This window comes from Carcharodon carcharias, chromosome 20 (genome assembly GCF_017639515.1).
Source record: "Carcharodon carcharias isolate sCarCar2 chromosome 20, sCarCar2.pri, whole genome shotgun sequence".
Lineage (NCBI taxonomy): Eukaryota > Metazoa > Chordata > Chondrichthyes > Lamniformes > Lamnidae > Carcharodon > Carcharodon carcharias.
This window is the reverse complement of record NC_054486.1, coordinates 16,846,795-16,869,970: the sequence shown is the minus strand read 5'-3', so window position 1 is coordinate 16,869,970 and position 23,176 is coordinate 16,846,795. Positions and strand designations below refer to the sequence as shown.

Below are 23,176 nucleotides of genomic sequence, written 5' to 3'. Positions count from 1 at the left end.
CTCACCATCTTGCAGCCACTTGCATAGATCTACATGTGTCCCCACACACACCCTGGAATATCCCCCTTCTCCAGTACAGCCCTCACCGTGCAGCCTTTTCTCTTGCCTGAAGCCACTTCACCCCCTCCCCAAGCAAACCTTAACCCTGCAACTGTTGAAGAGCCACCCCTTGCTTTATGACTGCTCTGGTAGGTAGAGACCTGCTCATGAGCCCACCTAAAAATGATGTTGTTCTGCCTGCGAAGCCTAGTGCCGATGATTGTGAGTGTTGCCCGAAATAAGGTAGGTGAAGAAGCCTCAAAGTCCCGAGTGAAGTGCAGCTCGCCAGGTGCTTATTGCACATTGTTATGTACAGTTGTGAAACACGTCGGTGTGCTCTGGTGATCCAGCATGGGGGGCTGTTTCTGGCAAGCTGGGTTTATGCAGGTGTATTACAATGAAGCTCCCGGCGTCAGACAGTGGGAAACACAGCCCGCCATTGATGGGCAGAGGGAACAGTTGGAAACTGGTTGCCAATGGATCCCCAAATAGAGGTGAGTGTGGGTGGGGATGCGGGGGGAGTTGGAAGCAAGGGCAGGGGCTGGCTTCCTGCAGGACCACCCCTTCCCAATGCTAAGTCTCCTGAACAAAGGACATCAACCCCCATCCGCCCACTAGCCCAGCCTGGTAGGCCACTGGCAAACCCAATATAGTTTGTTGATTGGCCTCCCTGGATGGTGAGTCCCCCACCCGCTGCTGGTAATCAACCAGCGGCAGCAGGATGAGGGCTTTAAGAGGCCCGTAAGTGGCCTCTTAAGGGTCTGAATTGGCTTCCAGGTGGGAAGGTCGCCCACAAACCTTCCGCCTTCGGACCTGATCGGAGGGAGGCTGGAGTGTGGTGGCTCTCCCGTCTCCAAACTCACCTGGCGGGGGAATGGGGGGGTGTGGGGGTGCTTTAAATTTTAAATCCCACTCAATAAGTCAATAATACAGTAATAATAAAAAATAAAGCAATAATTTCCTGACTTATAGACACTTTGTTTTTACAATTTCTGATACTCCTTATGAGTCTAATGGTGGAACCAGATTTATATTTTTAGTATTTCTTTATGGAAACTTGTAGCTATGGTCACTTTAATTTGGCTACTGCTTTGACTGAGTAACATTGAGTGGCCAGTTATTGTAATCAGTGGCTCATTAACCTTATTTCTTCTCAGAAACCCTACATTACTTATATTTTAAGAACCTATGGTCGGCCTCAGGCCAGATATGTGATTGGGAAATTTTCTCACCTTAACCATGCCCAAGTTGTTACTACAGTCAAGTGAGTCGCAGCTATCTGTTTAATCGACAATGAAGAACGATCGATAGTGTTCCAAATCTCTCAGAATAGAAAGAGATCATTATCTCGCTGTGGTTCACCAGTTGCATTCACACCTCCGAGTCAGAATGTTGTGAGTTCAAACTCAGAGACTTGAGCACCAATCTGTGCTGACACTCCAGTGCAGTACTGAGGGAATGCTGCACTGTTGGAAGTGCCATCTTTTGGATCAGGTGTTAAAATGAGGTCCCATCTGGTCTCTCAGGTGGATGATATAGCTTCCATGGCATTATTCCAAAGAAGACTTGATAGAAGTTTGCAAAATTATGAGTGGCATGGACAGAGTAGATAGTCAGAAGCTTTTTCCCAGGGTGGAAGAGTCAATTACTTGGGGACATAGATTTAAGGTGAGAGGAGAAAACTATAGAGGAGATGTGCGGGGCAAGTTTTTTAAGCAGAGGGTAGTGAGTGTCTGGAATTCGCTGCCAGAGGAGGTGATGGAAGCAGGTACGATAGTGGTGTTTAAGAGGCAGCTTGACAAATACATGAAAAGGATGGGAATAGAGGGATACGGACCCCGGAAGTGCAAAATGTTTTAGTTGACGGGCAATATGATCGGCGCAGGCTTGGAGGGCCAAAGGGCCTGTTCCTGTGCTGTACTTTTCTTTGTTCTTTGTTCTTTGTTCTAAGAGCAGGAGAGTTCTCCCTTATGTCCTGACCAATAATTATCCTTCTTTAAAATGTTATCTGGCCATTATCACATCAGTGTTTATGGGAGCTTGCTATGCACAAATTGGTTGCCACTTTTCCTACATTCAGAAAGTCACTACATTTCAGAAGTATTTCATTGGCTGTCATTTTGGGATATCTTGAGGTCGGGGAAGATGCTATATAAATGCAAATGTTTCTTCCTTTCAAAAGATTGATGACCATCTGTTAGGAGGATTCAAACCTATTCATTGGGATCGCTGAGCCATTATAATTTGATTTGAACCTGCACTTCATCCAGTGTAGCTGAAATTACCACTGATTGTCAGCTCTATACTCAGAGCCTTTCTGACTCAGTGATGTTAGCAAATGCATTCTACCAGTTGATCAGTCCAGATATTCTTGTGAAGTTTTGCTGGTAGAACCAACAACTCTGATAATAACCAGCAACTCTGATCCGCTATTCCTCACCAAAGCGTGCTCTGGTTTACAAAAAATACTATTATTGCTGTTCTCCTAAATAAACCTGATTCATTGTTTACGACTTGAGATAACCAATCTCAGTGACATCTCTGTCTAGCTGAGCGATGCAGAGTTACGATATTCAGTGAGCTTGTCAGCAACAAATGGAATTCATTGTTCACTCCGAGCACGCTTCCTTCCAGATTAATGCACACATCAAGTCCCTGTTTGGTCCCTGGGGAAAATGGGCTCACCTGTGGAAATGGTTCTTTGTGCTGGGTGTTGGTAAAAACATTGCAGCATGGCTGCTTAATTGTATCAGCAGAGTGGCTGTACAAATGAGCTGAGTGAACCATGCTTTAGGAGAACATATTAAAGCTGCATTTATCAATCAGAATGGCTCTGGTGCTACTTTGACACCAGCTGCATATTTCTATTATTTAACAGTGCTGTTTTCTTTAACACCATCACAGGATATTTTTTGTAAAAGCAAGATCTGTACAGTGACACAGGACATAATAACCTGGAATTCACAATGGGAACATTGCCCTTTCCAGTTCTGGTGTGCTTCATCGAAAGGTCACTCAGGAAATGCAGCTTTGATATCCTGGTTCTTCAAAAAATACACATCAAACATATACACATGTTCAACATTAGAGGACATATCACAGGTTTCAACTCAATCGCTTCCAATAACCACTCCAGATTTGGCCTGGCATGCTATGTCAGTCAAGGCATTGAGGCTTGCGCCAAACTCAAGCACACCTTTCCAGCTTTTCCCAATTCTGGAAAGCAGGAGACATTAAATGACAATAGGTTTCACAAAGCCAAATGGAGTGTTAATGGGTTTGGTACAGAAACAAAAGATATGTCCAAATGAGGTGTGAATGGCTGGATAGCAGCCATCTGGCTGGAAAGGAAATGAACAAATAAAGAAATGAAGAGAAGCAAAAAAAGAGTATAGAAAAAAGGTGAACCAGCAAAAAAAAAACACGTACAAAATTGGAAGCAAAGGTTAGGATCTAAAATTGTTGAAATCAATGATCAGTCCAGAAGGATATAGAGTACCATATCAAAAAATGAGGTGCAGTTCCTCGAGCTTGTGTTGAGCTTCATTGAGTCACTGTGGCAGGCCAAGGACAGAAAGGTCAAAGTGAGAGCAAGGTAAAGAATTGAAAAGAGAAGCGACAGGAAACTCAGAGTCATGCTTGCAGACTGAGTGGAGGTGTTCCGCAAAACAGTCATCCAGTTTGCATTTGGTCACCCCAATGATGAGCTGACCACATCATGAGAAGCGAATACAATTGGTTAAATTGAAAGAAGAGCAAGTAAATCACTGTTTCACTTGGAAGGAGTGTTTGGGGTCTTGAATGCTGAGAAGGGAGGAGGTAAAAGGACAAGTGTTGCATCTACTGTGCTTGCATGGAAAGCTGCCGTAGGGAATGGAGGGGAGTTTTGAGGGTGACTGAGGAGTGGACCCGGGTGTCATGGGGGAACAACCTCTTTGGAATGTGGAGGGGTAGCAGGATGGGTTTGGTTATGGCATCATGCTGGAGCTGGTGGAAATGGTGGAGGATGAACCATTGAATATGAAGGCTGGTGCGGTGGAAGGTGAGGGAACCCTACCTTAGTTGTGGAAAGGAGGGGTAAGGATGAGAGCAGAAGTGTATGCAATAGATTGTGTTGAAATTCCTCTTCCCTCATTCCCTATTGTCTGCTATGAATTCTTCCACAGGAGTTACTTGTATCCTTCATTTCCTATCATTCCATTAAGTCGCTGCTTGTTGATTTTACAAAAGGCCCAAGTGTTGATGTACTTGGGTTCCTGCGTGTATTAAAACATCTTCTGATAAAACATCTGCTTGTGACATTTTAAATGGGGCTTTCTTTTTGCCAAACTTTCTCTCACAGCATCATCTTAATTTTGTTATTAAAAAGTGTTTGTTTGTCAGGGCAAGGGTCAACTGCACTGGGAAATGGTACAATTTTCTACTTGTCAGACTTGTCAAAATCTCTTCAGAAGCATAGTAAAGTCTAAGCCCTTGCGCTTTTGACTCCATGAGTTCTCAGTAGAAGAGTTCTGCTAGACCTCAAACCCACCTGGTTTCTCTTTGTTTTTCATCTGCAACAATTTAGAACATATTAGTCCAATTAAAGATACTAACACTTCCATTTAGGATTATCTGCCAACCTGCGCTTCAATGTCAATTTTGTCTCTCTCATTGTGGTTCAAACATGTGACAACGCTAAGATAAAAGCAAAGAACTGCGGATGCTGGAAATCCAAAACAAAAACAGAAACAGAAATACCTGGAAAAACTCAGCACGTCTGGCAGCATCGGCGGAGAAGAGCACAGTTGACGTTTCGAGTCCTCATGACCCTTCAACAGAACTAAGTAAAAATAGGAAAGGGGTGAAATATAAGCTGGTTTAAGGGGGGAGTGGTGTTGGGAGAAGAAGAGCTAGGTAAAGAGCCAGTGAAACGTGGAGATAACCAAAAGCTGTCACAGACAAAAGGACAAAGGGGTGTTGAAGGTGGTGATATTATCTAAAGGAATGTGCTAATTAAGGGTAGAAAGCAGGACAAACAAGGTACAGATAGCCCTAGTGGGGGTGGGGTGGGGTGAAGGAATACTAAAAAGGCTAAAAGGTAGAGATAAAACAATGGGTGGAAATACATTTAAAAATAATGGAAATAGGTGGGAAAAGCAAAATCTATATAAATTATTGGAAAAAACAAAAAGGAGGGGGAAGAAAAGGAAAGGGGATGGGGATGGAGGAGGGAGTTCATGATCTAAAATTGTTGAACTCAATATTTAGTCCGGAAGGCTGTAAAATGCCTAGTCAGAAGATGAGGTGCTGTACCTCCAGTTTGTGTTGAGCTTCACTGGAACAATGCAGCAGACTAAGGATGGACATGTGGGCATGAGAGTAGGGTGGAGTGTTGAAATGGCAAGCGACAGGGAGCTCTGGGTAACGCTTGCAGACAGACCGAAGGTGTTCTGCAAAGCGGTCGCCCAGTCTGCGTTTGGCCTCTCCAATGGAGAGGAAACCGCATTGGGAGCAACGAATGCAGTAGACTAAGATGAGGGAAGTGCAATTGAAATGCTGTTTCACTTGAAAGGAAATAAGTGAGGACAAGGGGAACCCTATCATGTTTCTGGGATGGAGGAGAAGGTGTGAGGGCGGACCTCATCTTCTGACTAGGCACTTTACAGCCTTCCGGACTAAATATTGAGTTCAACAATTTTAGATCATGAACTCCCTCCTTCATCCCCACCCCCTTTCCTTTTCTTCCCCCTTCTTTTTGTTTTTCCAATAATTTATATAGATTTTTCTTTTCCCACCTATTTCCATTATTTTTAAATATATTTCCATCCATTGTTTTATCTCTACCTTTTAGCCTTTTTCGATTCCTTCACCACCCCCCACCCCCACTAGGGCTATATGTACCTTGCTTGTCCTGCTTTCTACCCGTAATTTGCACATTCCTTAGATAATATCACCACCTTCAACATCTCTTTGTCCTTTTGTCTGTGACATCTTTTGGTTATCTCCACGTTTCACTGGCTCTTTACCTAGCTCTTCTTGTCCCAACACCCCCCCGCCACCACCCCCCCCCCACCCCCCCAACCCCTTAAACCTCCTTATATTTCACCACTTTCCTATTTTTACTTAGTTCTGTTGAAGGGTCATGAGGACTCGAAACGTCAACTGTGCTCTTCTCCACCAATGCTGCCAGACATGCTGAGTTTTTCCAGGTATTTCTGTTTTTGTTTTTGCATGTGACAACACTAAGTTGGAACTGATTCTCCGAATTTAAAGAAAAAAATCGTAGATTCGTCTTTTGTTTTTCCATCTCTAGTTTACTCTCATGCTGGATCTTGTATCCATATCCTCTAAACTCTGGATTTGTCTATAGTGATAAATATTCATATACTCATCTAGTGGTAATCATTTGGCTACTTTAAAAAAAGACTTGCATTCATATATCGCTTTTCACAATCACCAGGCATTTCAGAACACTTTACAGCTAATGAAGCATCCTTTGAAGTGTTGAATTGTAGGAAAGAAACAGGAGCTAACTTCCACAAACAGCAATGTGATAATGATCAGATAAACTGTTTTTGTAATGCACTGAGGGATAAACATTGACCAGGACACCAGCAGGGGTAACGTCCCTGCTCTTCTTGGAATTAACACCATGGCATCTTTTACACCTACACAAGGGGCTGAACCTCCGGCTCGGTGACCAAGCCCCGCCCCCGCTCACCGGGGCGTAAAATGACGGGGGGGTGGGGGGCGACATCAAGCGTGCGTCCCAACACCACCACACGTCATTTAGATTTCCAGTTCCGCCAAACCGTCAAAGGCCTGTTATGGCCATGAATGAACTAATTAAGCCTATTGAAAAAACTGCTCCTCCAACATTAAAGTTGGTGGGGGGGGGGCAGGTGAAGAGCCCAGGCGGCCTTCGTATTTTTCATAGAACCTCATCCACGGGCAGGGTGAGGTTTCATGAATGATTTAAAATGTTCAGAAAATGTTTTATTAAAATTAATGCACATGTCCCAGCTCATGTGACAGTTTCACATGAGGGGGCATGTCATAAAAATTTTTACAACACTTTATTACAAAAATTGTTTTAAGTGTTTACATTTAAAACGAATCTCCCCGAGGCACCTCTTTGCCTCAGGGCGATTTCTGATGCGTGCGAAGGAGCGCACCCCCGACTCAGGGAAACCCCGCCCCGCCTGCACAGGGAGCGCTCAGCACTTCCAGGCGCACGTCACGCTGGGCAGGCCTTAATTGGCCCACTCACGCAAAATGGCGGCACGGACCCGATCGGGTCCACGCCCGCCCCCACACAACACCCCACCCCCCCCCCACCCCCGACGGGGGGAAAATTCTACCCAAGGAGGCAGACTTGGTTTAAAGGTCCCATCGGAAAGACAGTACCTCCAACCCTGCAAAACTCCCTCAGCACTGCATTGGAATATCAGCTTTCATTTCTGTGCTCAAGACTTGCAGTGGGACTTGAACCAAGGATTTGTGATTCAGAGGTGAGAGGGCTACCATCTGAGACATGGCTAACACTCAAGAATGCATCATTGCCCGGTGCAATCCTGTCTATATCCAATATCCACACACACTCACTGGGTAGAAACCAATGTCATACCAATGGTTGATTTTTCCTCCTGGAAATATCATAGTGTGCCTACTGTCATTCGAGCTAGACCATATAAATCAAAACAGACCAGAGGGTAAAACTGTATAACTTGTTGCTATAGATCTGTATACATTTTCTCCTTTTAACGTTCAAATTAACTTTACTAATTTATTTATTTACATTACAATTATTTTATAAGTAAAAATTCTAGGGACAATGCTTAAATTAAATAATTAAAATTGACCCATTAGAGAAGTAAGAAGGGTGTGTTTAATATCACACTCGTAGAGATAGGTGCTAATTTTGGGCCAACTAGGTTAATACAATACAACTTATGTGGAATTTAAGTATTTGCCTTAACAAGGTTTAATGAATATAAGATACCTGCATTACAATTAATTTGAAAGGATCCAAACATACATTCATTTTCATCTGACTGGCAGAATGAAATCTTATATCATTTGCATGTATCAAGTGTTAATATTTGATAGCCTGTGGCATTAAGTGTCCTGTTCCATCACTCTTCATAATGTCTGTGCAGATCTCAATATACAATGTAGCCAATTTAGCTCTGAAGGAGAGTCATACAGACTCTCTCTGTCAGACCTGCTGAGCTTTTCCAGCATTTTCTGTTTTTGTTTCAGATTTCCAGCATCTGCAGTATTTTGCTTTTATACCATCCAGCTGCTTAAACTGAATTTACACAAGCCATTTTGCAACCAAAATGAAGCCAATGTTTATAGCAATCTAATGTTTAAAATTCATTGTTAAATATTTTATGTTGACAGATTGCCTGACTGTTCTATTTGAGATTGTGAGGTGGATAGAGCTGGAACTGGAATCTAATCTTTTTAACACTTAAATGCCTTTATTTACAGAGACACATTACAAACATGCATAGGCTTGGCCTAAATAGCCAAGTGGTTATGGTACTGGGCTTATAACCCCAAGATCAAGAGTTCAGATCTCACAATGGCAAACTATGAAACAATGTAACTTCATCTGAAACAGATGGAAAACAGGTTTGTACTCGAAAGAGTTACAAACATGCATCTCCAAACCAACCACCACAGTTTAAGTTGCACCTGTGTGTAAGAGCTTAAGGGACTCCCCAGTTAATAGCCAACACCTGAATACAATTGAACAGTGAGTTCGGATCAAAGGTTACAGACCTGAAACATAAAGGTGTTTCTCTTCCCACAAATGCTGCCTGATCGACTAAGTATTTCCAGCACTTTTTCTTTTTATTTCAGATTTCCAGCATCTGCGGTATTTAGCTTTTGTGCAGAATTAAACAATCAATTAATAAACAATTAACATCATCAACCCCTTGTTAACATTAAGTATTGATCTGCACTTTGTGATTTTTTTTCATTCGTGGGATGTGGGCATCGCTGGCAAGGCCAGCATTTATTGCCCATCCCTAATTGCCCTTGGGAAGGTGGCAATGAGCTGCCTTCTTGAACCGCTGCAGTCCATGTGGTGTAGGTACACCCACAGTGCTGTTAGGAAGGGAGTTCCAGAATTTTGATCCAGCGACAGTGAAGGAACGGAGATATATTTCCAAGTCAGAATGGTCAGTGACTTGGAGGGGAACTTCCAGTTGGTGGTGTTCCTTTGTGTCTGCTACCCTTGTCCTTCTAGAAGGTAGTGGTTATGGGTTTGGAAGGTGCTGTCTAAGGAGCCTTGGGAGTTCCTGCAGTGCATCTTGAAGATGGTACACACTGCTGCTCCTGTGCGTCTGTGGTGGAGGGAGTGAATGTTTGTGGATGCAGTGCCAATCAAAGTGGGCTGTTTTGTCCTTGATGGTGTCTAGATTCTTGAGTGTTGTTGGAGCTACACTCCTCCAGGCAAGTGGAGAATATTCCATCACACTCCTGACTTGTGCCTTGTAGATGGTGGGCAGGTTTGGGGAGTCAAGAGGTGAGTTACTCTCCACAGGATTCCCAGCCTCTGACCTGCTCTTGTAGCCACACTATTTATGTGACTAGTCCAGTTCAGTTTCTGGTCAATGGTAATCCCAGGATGTTGATAGTGGGGGATACAGCAATGGTAATGCCAATGAATGTCAAGGGGCAATGGTTAGATTCTCTATTGTTGGAGTTGGTCATTGCCTGGCACTTGTGTGGCATGAATGTTACTTGACACGCGTCAGCCCAAGCCTGGATATTGTCGAGGTCTTGCTGCATTTAGACATAGACTGTTTCAGTACCTGAGGAGTCGCAAATAGTGCTGAACATTGTGCAATCATCAGCAAACATCCCCACTTCTGACCTTATGATAGAAGGAAGCAGCTGAACGTGGTTGGGCCTAGGACACTACCCTGAGGAACTCCTGCAGTGATGTCCTAGAACTGAGATGACTGACCTTCAACAACTACAACCATCTTCCTTTGTGTTAGGTATGACTCCAACTAATGGAGAGTTCTCCCTCTGATTCCCATTGGTTCCAGTTTTGCTGGGGCTCCTTGCTGCAACACTCGGTCAAATGCTGCCTTGAAGTCAAGGGCAGTCACTCTCACCTCACCTCTGGAGTTCAGCTTCTTTGCCCATGTTTGAACCAAGGCAGTAATGAGATCAGGTGTTGAGTGACCTTGGCGGAACCCAAACTGGGCATCAGTGAGCAGGTTATTGCTAAGCAAGTGCCACCTGATAGTACTGTTGATGACCCCTTCCATTACTTTACTGATAATCGAGAGTAGACTGATGGGGCGCTAGTTGGCCAGAATGGATTTGTCCTGCTTTTTACGTACAGGACATAGCTGGGCAATTTTCCACATGGCCGGGTAGATTCCAGTGTTGTAGCTGCACTGGAGCAGCTTGACTAGGGGGCCCGGCAAATTCTGGAGCACAAGTCTTCAGTGCTATTGCCAGAATATTATCAGGATCCATAGCCTTTGCAGTATCCAGTGCCTTCATGTGCTTCTTGATGTCATGTGGAGTGACTCGAATTGGCTGAAGACTGGCATCTGTGTTGCTGGAGACCTCTGGAGGAGGCCGAGATGGATCATCCACTCAGTGCTTCTGGCTGCAGCTTGTTGAACTGTGATGTCTATAAATCTCTTCTCCTGACTAAAGACTGATGTAGAGCTATGAGCCTTCTATTTTTGCTTCAGGGTAAGTAAATACCACTCTCGAGCAATACCTGCATTGTAACTGTGCCCTTAGAGGTGGAAGATGTTAATTTATTTTTAGTTCATAGCACTGTCTTGTATGATTTAAAAATGTCATTCAACAATAAAAAGCAACAATAAACTATTGGGATAAATGGTAGGTTGTGAGACCCACAGCCCAGGAACTGTTTAATGGTAGCCTTAGATTTACTTGAGATGATGGATGTAAAAAATCACGTTACCCAGAACAGTATGATTATTTAACACTACTTCATTTCTTGTAGTCATACTTGCAGCACACTGTGGTCAGTCTGTCCAATTTTTCATCTGAACTTCAAAAGTGCAGCTGGGTTTTGAGATTAACACAAAATAATTAATCCCTAAACCTCATTGGAACTCCTTGGTCTGACATACAGCCTCAAATATCCAGAGGCCTTGTACCAGCCCTAAGAAGGTGGCTTCACCATCCACCCCACCATTTTAGAAATGCGCAAAGATTGTTATTTTAAATTCTTTAAGATTAAGTTATTTAAATTCTTTAATGGCTAGTTCGGTACATCTTGTTTCACTGTTTGCCTTTTATCCTCTGACAGTCACAGTCTGGCTTTGCTGTGGATGTTCACCTCTATCTGACACGACTGGCCAAAGTGGGTCGATTCAGAGTTGGAATAAAACCACTCAAAAATGAGTTAAACACAATGTCTATAATTAAACAGAGCAATGAGAGGCAATAATATGTTGCGGGGAGCCAGATGTAGAAGGGGATTACTGAGACAAGGCAATAGAAAAATGACTGGGAATTAAACATTGCGGGGTATAACGTCGAGAAAAGATATAGAAGGAAAAAGGAACAGTAATCATGTCAGCAGAAAGGGGTGATGCAGCCATGAGTAAGACAGAAAAAGAGTCCATGTAGGTTGAGATAAAAGATAACATTAAAGGATCGAGCACACTAATAGGGGAGGTCCACAAACCACCTAATAGCGAAAGGGAGGTGGGGGAAGAAATGTAGAAAAGTTAAGGAGATGAGTGAAAAAACATAGAATTATAACCATGGGGGATTTCAACTTTCTCAAAGTTCATTGGCTGGAAGAGGTAGGTAAAGGAGATAAGGGAGTGGGAATTCCTACACTGTGTACAGGACTCCTTTCTAACCCAGTATGTAAGAAGCCCAAGGAGAGAAGATTTATTACTGCATCCAGTAATGGGCATTACATTAGAGCAAATGAGAGAAATAAAAATAGGGGAGCAATTAGACCTGTGGTGGGCAATCTGCAGGAAAATCCTGCCCATTAGCTCAAAGGTGAGGGATCAAATTCTCTGTTTCAATGCTGCTGGCTCATGCCTGGAGAACAAGTTGGGATATTCTGCACCCTGAACTCATGTTTTTTTTTTTCCCTGCCTGTTAAATTAATGATTGGAAAATCACACAACTAGCGTGTGGAGTTTACTCACACGTCCTTCTGGCACATACCAAGAGACCTAAGCAGACAATTTTAGCGAGGATGCTTTGGAAGTTTTGCGTTTGCTTGTTGATGTTTTAATTGCAAAGTTGTCTCAGCAGAACACTGCCAATTAATTATTTACTTAAATTGAATAGCAATGGCATTTGACTTATTGTAGCTTGTTTCCTTGTTGAATTGAAATGTAAATGATCTGGTTCAAAATGCTGAAAATGACCTGATAACGCATTTATATCAAGTGGAAACCAAGGCCGTCAAAATTTTGGAGCTCTGACTTTCATCTGGTTTAATTGTGTCGCGCCGCGAAGCATATGGGTGGCCAAGGAGTCCATAAGTACATGTCTGCAGAGTTTCTACACAATGGATATAGCTTCCGCAAACACTAGACGTTTCTCCTCCAGTACGGTGCTACCCCAAGCTCCGCAAGGAGGTTTTCTAGGGATCTCGTTATCCTTGCTTGTTCGATTCTTTCTAGATTCACTCTTGACTACTGTACACACTTTTACACTTCTGTGAATCTCCCCTTCGCTGATTAAACCTGTTCAGTCACTTAGCATAAGGCAGCTGGTGCAGCTGATATTTTCCTGTTGCCGAATGATAAAACTATCAATTTAGAACACTAAACCAAAAATTGGATACTCGGAGGCCCTGTCCGTGAACGATCAGGTCTAAAGATTGACTCGGAGGTGATAACGGGGTAGCACAAGCTGAGGGCACCTAAACATTCCAATGGCAAAATCATGGCAAATTGGTCCACCAGCCTCTTTACCAAGCAAAGGCAGCTCGGTATTCTCAAGAGACTCTGTTTCAGCGGCACGCCTGGGTGGCCAGCAGAAAAGCCGCTACCAATATGGCTGGTAGCACACGGCTGCCCGTGAATGAGTGCACACTATCCACCATATCGGGCCCTAGGGCCCCCATTTCTATGCCTGAAAAACAGGTGGAGCATGATCCAATTTCGAGGACGTAGGATTAAGTTTCAGATCATTGGTAATGAAATGTTTCCCATGGAAGCTGTCTTTTCCGGTGAGTACTGGGGACAAGATTAACCAGAACAGGTGTGATGGTGGCATTGAACAATTCAATGATTCAAAGGATTGAATTGATGAAACTGTGTCTTGAGTTACATGAGATATTGATGCATATCTTGCTCCCTACCTCTGTAATCTCTTCCTGCCTACAACCATCTGAAATTTCTGTGTACTATTGATTCTGGCCTCTTGAGCATTCCTAAGTTTAATCGTTCCACCATTGGTGTTGTGCCTTCAGCTCCTAAGAATCAACTTAGGACATTTTACTATGTTAAAGGTGCTATATAAATATAAGTTCTTGTTGTTTATAAATAGGCTTTTCCGCCACGGAGCTCCCAGGAATGGAAGGAGTACCTTAACAAAGTCCAATGTTCCATTGCAAATGTGCAAGAGCACACTTCTATCGTGACTAGGCTATGCAGTTGAAGAAGGACAGTCCATCGTTGTGGTATCAACACATTAGACTGAGGACGCCATCTTCCCAGTCTTCTCAGGTCATTGCAGTTCCCAGCAGAGATCAGCCCCAGGAACTCCTCATCGCCCCTTCCATTAATAAATACTTTGCAGACGTTGATGATGATACAGCACCTCTGCATTTGCCCAACTACCGAAGCTCCTACCAGCGAGTAAACTTCCTATGATTCAATGGTAGGAAGTCTTCTGGGAGTTCTTGAAAAACCTGGAAAGTCAGCCAGTCCAGTCAGCATTCCAGCCAAACTGATCCGAGTCTTCACCTTTGAGCTTTGTGTCCTGTTACGCAATGTCTTGACTGCTTCCTTTGCTGAGGGAGTAGTTCCACATCAGTGGAAGCAATTACTGTCCTCATGCTGAAGCAACAGCCAACAACACTGGACACATTGTGTCCCATCACATTGACAGATCATTTCTCTAAGAATGCGGAGCAGTTCATGGCTAAGTGGTTACTCTAAGACATCATTCCTCTACTTGATCATCACTATGAATGCCAGACTGGAAGATCAACAAACCACTGTCTGGTTGATGTTGTGAACTTTGGTTGTAAAAATGCTGATAAGCTGGGAACAACCTCAAATATTATTACAATAAACTTTTCAAAGGCGTTTGACTGGGTTGATCATACAGTTGTGGTTAAGGAGTTCATAAAGTTAAACGTACATGAGATCATGGTCAAATGGATTTCCAACTTCCCCTCTCAGCATGTCAGATACCGTGGCTGCCCATCAAAAGCATTATGTCTCTGGGCACTAGGCAGGAGACAACTCTAGTCCTAGCCCTCATTCATGATGCTCTCTCATCTTCTGGCCTCAAATACTGGGAATATTTGGACAAAAGACAATTGCGGAGTCCAGGCCACAGATTGGGGTCAGTGGGGTTCAGGAGATTCTCAAAGCTCCCAATGAGTGTGAGGAAAACAGTATGCGGCAAAATGCTACTAAATGTAATGTCAAGCAAGTAGACATTGGCGGACATGAGAACATGCCCCTTGACATAAAATTAGGCAATTACACCCTGATGGAGGTGTAATTGAAGCTGACTTGAACTGGGATGGCCAAGTAGTCAGTATTTTTTTTCAATAAAACACAAATAAATGGATGTTCATTCTCAGACCCCTCAATCCTTTCAGACTCCCTATCCATGACTTGTAGTGCTCTGCTGCTTCCTCTTCAGCTGTGACTGCAGTCTGACTGGAGGTTGGTTGTGTCCATGTGCTCCTGAGTCACTGCTGTTCATTCACTTTCAAAGTCCCAAAGAAGCTGACGGATAAATCAATCAGGAGGTTATCATGGCCTTTAAATATCCTGGCAAAGCAACTGTAGAACAAGAGGTAGCAATTCACCGCATTAGAATTACCTTGACCAGCCCGAATGTAAAATCACTAGAGAAAGTTTGTGCTGATCTAATTCGTGGTGCCAAAGAGAAGAATCTGAAAGTCAAGGGGCCTATTGGCACGCCCACCAAGACACTGTGTATCACAACAAGAAAGACTCCATGTGGTGAAGGTTCCAAAACCTGGAATCGCTTCCAAATGAGGATCCACAAGCGCCTAATTATGATTTACACAGTCCACCTGAAATTGTGAAACAGATCACCATCAGTATCAAGTGGAGGTTACAATTGCCGATGCTTAAATGTCTATGGAAATAAGTACAATAAAAGAAGTTTAAAATCCTAAAAAAAAAACACTGGCTGCTCCCATCTCTGGGTCGTATTGGCTGTGCCTGTGCGGTACCCACACATGAGCAAACCCAGGTTGAAAGAATATAGAAGCGTGTGCTGAGATTGATCTTAGGCCCACGGTACCGGTTACACATCAACACTGATCATGTCATAAAGCTGTAAACTGTACAAACAAGAAGAGTTAGTAATTGCACCAAGTTTGGAAAACTCCTTGGCCAGTTCTGAAATTGGGTAGGTTGCATATCACCACACTGCCCAAAGCAATCAAGACAAGAGGGTAGGCTGTAAGGTATAGGACAGAAAGGTTCTGATGTAGCCCTATTCCTTACATGGCTCAGGTCCTCAATTAAGTACTTTAATGATGAAATCAATGGGCAGCATTTTCACCTCGGCTGACGGGAGCACACCTGACCTGCTCAAGCATGAAATGAAGGGTGATGACATCGGGCAAGCATCCTGACGTCTACACGCAGTCGCGCGATAGTTCGGTCGGCGGGCGTGTGAAGGAATCGGCAGCGCGCCCGTCGACAAGTAGAAGGCCATTAAAGTATTAATTAACTTAAATTTTTCGCTGACTGTCCAACCTTACGGTTGATGGGCAGACATTTTTTGGAAACCTCGTCCACGGGCTGGAGAAGCTTTCCAACAGCAAATAAAAATTAGATAAAAATTTTTACATCTCATCCATAGCCTGTCCCTGTTCATGTGACAGAGCCACATGAGGAGACATGATTTTTAACATTTAAAAGTTCTTTACTTTTGTTTCTCAGAATTCTTCATTTCCCTGAGGCAGCTCTGTGCCGCAGGGAGCTTCTCCTGTGCGCACCCGCAGACATGCGCGAGGCTCCCCACTCGCCCCTCTCGCACCCACCCCCTCCCCACACAGGCAGTGCTGGCCCGCCAACGTGAAATTGCGGGCTGGCCCCGATCGCGGGCGACGGTTGACTTCCCGACCACCCCCACCAGCCCCCACCGAGCCCGCCCAATGAGGGCAAAATTCTGCCCTATATGTACTTCAGTGGTTGTACTGTAGGAACACTGTATTGGTTTGCAGCTTTACTGTCATTTTAATTCAATATGCCTTCTTTTAATATCCCGTCCACCACTCACCTATTACCTGGTGAATCTGTTTGTCTATTTTTGTTATTAAATGATCATCATGTGTTTCCATGTTTTTAACTTGGTTTCTTGACCTATACATGAACTTAATGGCCAGAATATTTCCGTCGGTGATTTGGGGGTGGGGCCCGCTCGCCAACGTGAAATTGACGCGGGATGATGTTGGGAGGAACCCCCGACGTCATCCCACTCCTTTTAAATATTCAGGAAGGCAGGCGGACAGCACGATCAGCTGTCCACCTGCTGACCGGTCAATGGCCAATTGAGGCCAGTGACAGGATAATTAAGCCAATTAAAGGCCCTGGCTGTCCAACTGGCTGGCGGGCAGGCCAGGAGCCCCAGCGGGCTTCTGAAAAAACATGAAACATCATCCACTGGCGGGATGAGGTTTCATGTCAGTTTTTAAAAAGTTTAATAAAGTTTCAGTCATATTTATTTACATGTCCCATCTCGTGTGACATTGTCATATGAGGGGGACATGTTAATAATTTTTTTATTATTCTATTTTTGATGTTATAAACACTGTCAGTGATCTCCCTGAGGTAGCACTTAGTCTTAGGGAGATGTGCACTCTTTTGCGTGCATGCACACGAAAGAACGCACTCTGACAGATGGGGGATTCCTGCACCCCCCCCCCCCCCCACCCCCCGCACAGGAAATTCATAGCGCTTCCCACTGGGCAGCCCGCTGGACAGACCTTAATTGGCCTGCCCACTCAAGATGGCGGCGGGGCCCATTTCGGCGGCGACGATCAGCTGCCCGCCCGCCGCCAAGCCGGTGGGGCCTGCCCACCCACCACGGGCAAAATTCTGCTCAATGAGTTTGTTTTGATATAAGTTACACTGCAATACAGCCTTTGAGCTGCAAGTGTGTTTCTTGAATAAAATGCCATTATTACTATATGATAACAATTCATAGCTCTGTTGACTTTGATTGCTCATTGTGAATATGCATTTTGAATTTACACTTCCAGTCCCAGCTTGGGCTATTTTTAAAATGTATTCTTACATGGGATGTAGCTGTCGCTGGCAAGGCCAACATTTGTTGCTCATCCCTAATTGCCCTTGAACTGCGTGGCTTACTAGACCATTTCAGAGGACAGTTAAGAGTCAACTACATTGCTGTGGGTCTGGAGTCCTTTGTAAGTAAGACCAGGTAAGGATGGCAGATTTCCTTTTCTGAAGAACATGATTGAACTAAGTGTAAATGTCATATTAATTACATTGTTATGGTTAAACATAACACAAGTGAAGGGTATTAATTGTCTTTGAGCATGTATAAATAGGGGATATCTGGGACACTGGGTTGAGTGGGAGGAGAGCTGTGAGTCTGGATAAGTCAATAAACTCTCAATAAAGCAAATCTCTGTGTCTTGGTTTCTGCTTCATTTACCAGCTTGGATCCTATTAACACCAGGTGGATATTGACAACAATCAACAATAGTTTCATGGTCACCATGACTAAGACTAGCTTCATATTGCAGATTGTATTAATTGAATTCAAATTCCACCAGCTGCTGTGGCGAGATTGGAACCTACAACCTCAGAGAATTACCCTGGATCTCTGGATTACTAGCCAAGGCTATAAAAAAAAAACTAGAATATGCTGAAGCTCCCAGCTGTGCTAAGGCTGGTTTCATTAATGAAGATATGGACCATCATGAACTACATTGAAGAATCAGATGGTTCAAAATTTATGTGTAGAGAAACCAAGCTGTACTTAGAAGTATTCAATTCTGGGATTACGCTCATTGTTGTGAAAGCCACATATGCAAAGTACAAAATGTGACTAGCTGAAAATAACCAAATAAGTTACAACAAGCTTTTCACTCCTCAGTTTTAAAACTTGTCCATTCAAAACTAATGCCAAAATGCTCGCTCCGTTGCCAATATGAGCAAATTCCTCAGCATAACTTGTCATCTTCCTGATTGAATGTAAGGGGAATACAAAAGTGTAGCCTTTCAAGGAAAGGCTCCATCCAATGGATTTCAGGGTGACGGGGAGGATTGTAACAGTGCCAGGTGAAGCTATAGACATGTGAAAACAAGCAAACTAAGTCTGTGATATCAAAGCTACATGCAGGATTCTTGTAAAGGCAAAGTAAAGGGTTTCTATGTTTAATGGCACAAAGTAAAGGTTCACTCAGGCCTGATAGGTAAGTTTGACCTGACTGCTGCAATATCTGGTGTAACGTAATTTCTCCATGGCAAGACTGTAAAAGAAATCAAGCTTACAGCACGTTCTGGAGAAGAAATTAAGCAGTTAGCCAGTGAAATGCTTTGCAAATTTCCTAAGGGAGAAATTTGTTGGAAAGCATTCATTTGAACTGGTCAAATATAAAAGCAGCTAATTTAGGATTTCATTGCAAATCAGGCCAACAGTACAACTTGTCAAATGGAGTCCTCCAAGGAATTGGACATGTTCAAGGTGTGACAGCAATGCTGAAGCTCAGAGGTTTGCAAAACACTCGGTAAATCTTTCTTCACTAGTTGATGAATGCTTTTCTATTTTACTTTATTGTTGGACCTTGTGAGTGTACCAGCAGGCCATGCAAACAAATTGGACAGCATACATTTGGGGAGCCAGCTCACTGATACTGGAATCCAAACTAGAAGGACAATCATAAAACACTGCTTGTGACTTCTGTCAAAATGGTAATCGGAACCTATCGGAGATTGCAATATAGAAGACGCGTAGCAAATGTTTAATCCCTTAGGCAACATGTATAGCAAACATTTTTTCCACCCGCCTCCACCATAGTATTCCTTTAAAGGAGGAATAGTCATTAAAGGGGCAATTTTAACTCTGTCTGCCTTTGTTCCTGCTGTATGTAATATTAACCTGCTTCTCTGAGTGGGTGAGAGGGACACCTGCTAGGAAACAGCAGAATCCTTCACTAATTAGGATTGCTCCTCTGGTCCCCATAAGGAAATTTTCAGCCTCCTTTTCCCTGCTCTTCCTCCAGTTCCTTCAAACCTTTGATCTGCATGCCTGGCACCATTCCTTTGGATCCCACCTGCTCTTATTTGCCCCCCAACCAGCTATTGCTTCCCATCAGGAATGAACAGAAGACTGGAAAGGACTCTGCAGGTGACACCTAGGCGTTAAGATCTTCTTGGCCTCGCACTGTGGATGTCCAGATGGTTTGTTGCCCACCTTGGCCCTGGTCACATGAGTCGCATCCCCAATTAGAACTGATGCTTATAAGTGTTTAGGGGGGATTTGGCTTATAGATTCAGCTGTGCCAGGAGTTTGTCAATGTCCTTCAACCCTGTAGTGACATTTGCAATGCAATGTTCGGCCTCCAGTGTGTGGTCGTATTGCACAGTATTTGCAACACAGACACAGCCCATTTGGCACAGTGGTGTTTATGCTCCACATAAGCCTCCTCCCAATTTACTTTATCTCACCCTATCAACACGCCCTAGCCCTTTCTTCCTCATGTACTTATCTAGCTTCCCCTATTCACCTCAACCGCTGCCTGTGGTAGTGGGCTCCACACCCTAACAGCTCTCCGGGTAAAGAAGCTTCTCCTAAATATGGACCATAGCCCCTCAGAGTGGAAATATCTCTATATCTACCCTAATGAATGCTTTCATTAAATTAAAAACCTTTAATCAAGTCGCTTTTTCAGAGAAAATAACCTTCTCGGAGTGTTTAATATTTGACAACATTTAAAATGGTTCCAGATAATCACCATTCTCTGCATCAAAATCCAAAGGGTTTAAATCTAGGCTTTTCTTTTTACTACAAATAAATGATGCTGAAGAAAGGTTAAGGGATTACTAAATATATATATATATTCACCACCAAGTTTTTGTAGAGTAATGCAATTGCTCTGGCCCCAAAGAACAGATGGATATAATCTTCAACCAGTCCCTATGTGTTTTGTGACCTACATGATCTGGTAATGACTTGAATAAATAACGTGCAACATTTAATGAGCTGAGAGGTCTTAACTTGTTTTCATGAAAATGCTGTTATGCTGAAGCTGCTAACATATTCCGTCAAACACAGCGTAGGCCACAATCTACAGATAAGTGGAATAAAATTTTGTTTTCTTTAAAGATCAGACTGTGCACTTTGATCCAATGAGTTTTCACAGCTTGGGTCCTCTGTGAAAAATTATTTGTTCTGATCCATGTGAATTGGCCACATGAATTCAGGACCTGAAACAGTGACTGGGAAACTCCTCAAAGCTGACACTCTTCCAGAGGGAATTTGCCGGAATTGTGGCAGAAGCCTCATTTGCACAAAGTAACATGGGGTGAAGTGGGGGCAGCTTGGAGGAATCTCCCAGCCATTGTATTTATTTAGTGTCAACGTGTGCCTGGTAAAGTCTCGTAAAGCTACTTCAACAGACGCTTTGACCTAACCTAATGGGTGAAAAGCTGGACCAGTTGTAGGCCAGGATTTTCCAGTCGTCAGGCGGGTTCGCCAGGAACAGGGAGCAGGCCGGGGTGGTCACTGAGCAATTGCAACTGCAACTGCAGCGAGACTTCTTTATTCTTGTACTCAAACCCTCTTGCAATAAAGACCAACATACCATTTGCCTTCCTAGTTGCTTGCTGCAACTGCATGTTAGCTTTCAGTGATTTATGAACAAGGACACCCAGGTCCCTTTGGACATCGACACTTCCCAATCTCTCGCCATTTAAGAAATATTCTGCATTTCTGTTTTCGCTACCCAAGTGGATAGCTTCATATTTTTCCATATTATATTCCATCCGCCATGTTCTTGCCCACTCACTTAACCTGTCTAAATCCCCTTAAAGCCTTTTTGAATCTCCCTCACATCTTGCAGAAACACAGGGCAGCATTTTACGACAGCGGGATTTTATGTTCCTGCTGAAGTCAACAGGGTTTATAATGGCCCGCCACATTTTACAGCCCCATCCCCGTTGAAACGGGGCCACAAAATTCTGCCCACAGAATTCTTACAGTTCAGAAAGAGGCCATTCAGCCCATCTTGTCTGGGCCAACATGCTATTTACCTTTTGTCACAAAGAGATTAATGTCTACAATGTTATTGGATTTTTTTTAAATAGAGTTTAGTTGTGTCTATGTGTGTGTTTGTGTGTGTGACTTAATTGGGTTAAAGCCAGCTAGCCCTGGGTGCTTTGATGTATAGAAAGAAGTAGTTTAGAAATGGCAATTAGGTAAACATGGAGAAGAAACATAGGTGTCATGGGGCGATTTGCAATTTTAAATAAACCACTCAAAAGAAAGAGTGAAACTTTGCACCTAGCTAGAAGACACCAAGCAATGTGTTTATATTACTAATAAAATTAGTGGTATGAAAATGTTATTGTTAGACGATGTGACAGTAAATCCTAAGATAGCCTGGAAAATTTACATTCAAAGGAAAAGTAGGTACAAACAGAAAGGAGTTTGTGTGTGCAGGTCAGGGGCATTTAAAATCTAACCAGCCCGTAAGCCTACAACTGTGTCTGCAATGGAACCAAATTGCAAGGAACATCATTTAGAATTAGTAAAGTCAAATGTGCTTTGCCTGGTGTCTGTTTAAAGTCTATGGGTTATTGTTGCCTTGGTGATGATTTACCTGGGAATGATTAATTTGGGGATTGGTTTAAAAGTTATCATATTAGTCATTTGTAAACATGTGTATGTGTTTAATATGTTGTTAAATTATTAAATGTTTAATTTAGTTTTATATAAAAAAAAAACCTCTGGAGGCTCAGTGATCTTATTCCTGAATTCGGAGCTGCATCTCAAACATACTAATTGACAATATAGGTTATGACAGTTGTTCAAGTTTCCCTCTGGGAGTTAAACAGCTCAGCCTTTACCAACTGCTGTGTCATAAACCTTCCTAATTGCTTGCAGCACCAGCCTGTTAGCTTTCAGAGACTTATGAACAAGGCAACTCAAGTCCCTTTGGACAAATACTTTCCAATCTCTCACTATTTAAGAAATACATTCAAAAAATGAATTATACTTGAAGAGGTAGGGTTTTTCCTTGTTTGACTCAGTTGATTTAGTCAGTAAACAGCTTAGTTATATTGACTGGAAGGTCGAAAGATTCCTGCTCCTGTATCGTTTTACTTGCTAGATTTGTGTGTGCGAGGGTGTGAATAGGGTGGGGCTTAGATGTCCTTGCAGTGCTTGATGCTAAAGTTTTTCACATGAATAATGGTCACTCGGGTGTTCTATGTCACCGTACCCGAGTGAGCAGTCAAAATCGCCAAAAGGAGAGTGGGCATCACCATAGAAACCTCAGAGCTAACCCTCCACTATGGAAAGCAGTGCCATGGCATTCTACAGTTACTTCAGTCAGTGGGAAACCTTGATGATGGATGATGGTCCCTTCCTTTGCTAATGAAACCTCCCCTCCTGGCTATATCTTACACCATTTTCTCTGCCAGTGGGATCATATACAATTGTTTACTGATCTCAGCAATGTATATGCTCTGTCTCTAAACTGATTTTAGTTTGAAAGGCAACCCAGTTGGAGTTTTAACAGCACCTTGGCATGGGATAAGTCTAAAAGTTCCTCTGAATGAATTGCTGTTTTCATTTTTGATACTGACAATAGCCACTTCCTACCAGCTAGTTCAACAGCCATTGTGTCACCGGCATACCATCATACGCAGCAGTAACAACTTGCATTTGTATAGCACCTTTGATCTTAGTA

At 43.2% G+C, this 23,176-nt stretch overlaps 1 pseudogene; it reads left to right on the top strand.

Annotated features, from left to right (window-relative positions):
* Positions 1-15,007: 15,007 nt before the first annotated feature.
* LOC121292706 lies at positions 15,008-15,405 on the top strand (annotated as a pseudogene).
* Positions 15,406-23,176: the final 7,771 nt, after the last annotated feature.